The 3,924-nt window shown below is 34.7% G+C and overlaps 1 long non-coding RNA gene across 1 annotated transcript; it reads left to right on the plus strand.

The window, feature by feature from the left end:
- The first annotated feature begins 746 nt into the window (after nt 1-746).
- On the plus strand, nt 747-2,300 carry LOC149575134 (uncharacterized). Its single transcript, XR_016359672.1, has 2 exons — nt 747-854; nt 1,688-2,300. It is a non-coding gene; the product is annotated as an uncharacterized LOC149575134 (long non-coding RNA).
- The last annotated feature ends 1,624 nt before the right edge of the window (nt 2,301-3,924 follow it).

Raw genomic sequence — 3,924 nt, forward strand, 5'->3', positions numbered from 1 at the left:
TGTTATATATTGTAGATTGTGTTAAAGACTCAACAAGATGGAGCCTAGAGAATGACCACATCAAAGGATTTCACTAAAGAGGTCTTCCATTCCTATGCCAAGTTGAAGAACTCCAAGGTCTGGACACATTGCTATATTCTCTATTATTTCAAAACAATAAATAATATGACATTGAATATATCTGCATTATATGTTATTCAATTTAATTTTCATATTAATACTTCATTTTTCAATATTTAAAAATATAAATAACCCTCTCTAACAATATAAAAAATATTACATCTTAGACAATATCAAATGTACCTTTTGATAACAACCATCCACCCACTTTCTTGAATAAAAGATCATTGAAATTCAAAATATAGTGCAAGCGTATTTAGTTCTTATCCAAAGAACATAGAAAAACCTTATATCAACTCTTAAAACAACTAAACATGTGATAAACATGTCCTTGACTTCGATTGAAAATCCAAGTCAAGCGATACATTTTACATGGGAATCTCATGAGTGTTAAAGATATGGCGCACAAGATAAGTACACTTTCCAGTAGACGACAAAGCATTGTACGTCTAAGTGTATTGTATTCAAGACATGCAAGTTGCAAAAGTCTTCAGTGGCGTAACGAAATTGTCAACCTTCCCACGGGACAGATGGTGACGTGCATTGGGCGGTTTTAACGCAGCCGGTTTGGATAAACAAGCGGTTTTCACCATCTATAAATGGCCAAGCTTACATGGCCTATTGCTAAACACATCCCTTCTCTATAGGCAATGTGAAAAGGAGGAGGAATTTTCCAAGTCATGGAGTGGTACAAAGAGAGTGCAATCAAGGCATACCTTGAAACCATAAAGCTGGTATGTGAGTAAAAGTTGTGTTATTTTAAAATTTATGATATTTTGTTGTTCGTCTGCAAATTAGTTTGTGTAAGTGTTTTGAGTATCAACATTTTTCACTTCTTTAAGCTCTCCAACATCATAAAGATAGAGCATAACGTTCTCTTTCTTTTCTTCTTAAAGCTCTCTAACTTTATGATGATAGATCATGAGGTAAGCTCTCCGACATCCATAAGATTGATTACAATGTTCTCTTATTCGTGATGATAGATCACAAAGTAAGGTCTCTAACATCCCAATGATAGATTACGGAGTAAGCTTTCTAACATCCCAATGATGATTCACAGTGTTTTCTTACTTTCTCAAGCTCTCCAACATGTTAACAAGAGATCATGAAGTGAACTTTCCAACATCTTGATAATAGATCACAACATTTTATTTTTTTGTTTGTTCAAGCTCTCCAATAATATCACACTAAGGAAGAAATTAAGCTTGGAAAAATAAGTCAACTTTGACCATTTAACACTTCTTACTCATGAATCAAACCTTAATGTGTGATTTTAAGCCGTCTGCCAATGTCATAATGATTGATCAACAAGTAATCTCTCCAAAATCTAATGATAGATCACAAGAAAATATTGATTACAGAATAGCCTCTCCAAAATCTAATGATAGATCATAAGTTTTTCTTACTTAAACTCACCAACATGATAAATCTAGAAGAATAATTCAAAACATTAAGACTCAAAAACCATACACAATCAACTTCAAAAACAAACTCTCTCTCTCTCTCTTTTCCCCCCCCTTGTGATGGGTTTATTCTGATTATCTCTAATGGATCTTGTTGTGTTCAGTGCAAGCTTGATCATGAAAGAAGGTGCTGTTCATTTTGGAATCCAGGGCTGCAAAACAGTGAGCTGATAGCGGCTTTGGCGGCTGGTAGAAATGCACAGCTCATGATTGAAATATGCAGTAGCATGACGTGCACCACCATAGCTCTGGCGGCCGCTTTGTTTGCATTTTGACAAGGCCAGATAGCCTTCCTGAGTCCTTGGAGAGAATGAAGGCCGTTGATCCTTTGGGTGATCATGTGGAATTCATGGTAGGAGAGGCCAAAGATCTCATTTCTCCATTCTCAGCTAGCATTGATTTTGCCCTTGTGGATTGTAGTAATGATAATTTTGTGGAGCTCTTCAAGATGCTGAATTTTAACCCCAATGGAGCTATTCTTAGTACTAATAATCTCTTCAATAAGAGTAACAATGAAAGATGTGGGTGTATATGGGAAACACACATAATTGGGAATAGTCTTCAAATTACAACAATTAAGAAGGGTTTTGTCAATTCATGCCAGATCAAAAAAACGTTGGATTGTTCAGATTGATAGCCAGACTGGTGAAGAACATATTTTTTCAGATCCATAGAAACTGCTAGATGAATAAAAATTAGGTTTTCTTGGTTTTGTAATGTATATTTCTCAATTCTGTGCCCATCCATGGCAAGAACATGGAATAATTCTACAATCTGATGTTCAGATTGTGTATTTTTTTTTTTTCCAAGAACATTTAGATTGTATTCATAATCCGTTATGAAGATATTAAATTACAAATACACATATAAAATAAACAAATGACTTAAACTAGATTAGATTTATTGAATAGTATCAAATAACATATGATCATGAATTATAATCTGTGGGTGTTTTTCTCTCCTCTAGTTGTTTGATAGAATGGGAATTTTATCGAAGATGATGTTTTCAGTTACGAGTTATAATTTTGAAAAGCATGTGCTGTTAAGCACAGCTGATAATAGGATCTAGCAGGTTTTTAAAGCTTACATATTGTTTCAGTAGCTTTCAAAAGAGAAAGAACGCCTTAAAAAATGCAATTTTATTTGTTGTATATTAATGGTATACTGAGATTTGATTGGGTGGAAATTTTCGTTAAAGTTTTAGAGTATGATTTTGTCATTCCTGAAGTTTCTAGTTTCTTTTTATCTGTTTTCTGGGGATAGAAATTATTATATATGATACAAAATATTAATAGGAATCTTGATATAATCAAGTGATTATTGGTCTTCTTGTGAAGTTGAATAGTTTCAAATGAATTTATTAGAGATTAGGTCTTGCTGAGGGCAAGTCGGATAATACAAGAAATGAGTTTGGAACATCTAACCAATTTGATAGAATGGAATCATTCAGAGCTCAATCCTTAATTCTTAGTCGAAGATATTTTAGCTTACAGATTTGTGCTCCAAATCAGATAAACAAAATTCTTCCTAATAATTAAATCTGAAAGCCCATTAAAATCATTTTTTAATCTTTGGAATACTGGTGGAATTGTAATCATTATGATATCAACTAAAATTATAATCCAAAGCTTTTCTGTTTCAGACCATTGATAAAGTCAACGTCAAAAAAGAAGCTCTCAGCATAAAGCTGGACGATCATTTTGTACATGAGATTCTTGGTCACATCTACTATTTTAAATTTACTTTGTATTCATATAAAGACATATTTACAATATCATTGCCTTTGTAACCTGTAGTCTGGATTGTGGAGGCCTCCAACATTAGAGTTTATCATATTCCTAAGGGAAGGACTCCCTCATCATCCCTAATTTATAATGGTTATACTTTTGTTTACTTAAGTGCAATTTTTTCATGTGGCTAGTGGCTCACAACCGTTGTCTTACCTGGGATAATCTTTGTAAACATGGATTTCAGGGCCCCTCTTATTGTGTTTTGTGTGGTAATGGAGAGGAGTCTGTCTCCCATCTATTCTTCCATTGCTCCTATTCTACTCAGATATGACACCTTTGGTGGAGCGCTTGGGGTTGCTCTTGTCGGCATGCTTCCTCTTTGCCTGAGTTCTAGGCCCGCTTGGGTACTGCTCCCTCCAAGTCTTCTTTTCTCCATGCTACTTGGATTGCTGGCCCATCTTTCATGCTTTGGCATATCTGGTTGGAGAGGAATCGTCGCATATTCCAAGATGTTTGGCTTGGTGTTTTGCATCTTTGGTGGAAAATATCACATTCTCTTCAGGAAACTATTCTTGTGAAGTGTGAGCTTGATGGGGGTATGGATCCGGTTG

The sequence above is a fragment of the Cupressus sempervirens genome, chromosome 2, assembly GCF_028749045.1.
Source record: "Cupressus sempervirens isolate cs-2001-9-10 chromosome 2, ASM2874904v1, whole genome shotgun sequence".
In the NCBI taxonomy this organism is placed as follows: Eukaryota; Viridiplantae; Streptophyta; class Pinopsida; order Cupressales; family Cupressaceae; genus Cupressus; species Cupressus sempervirens.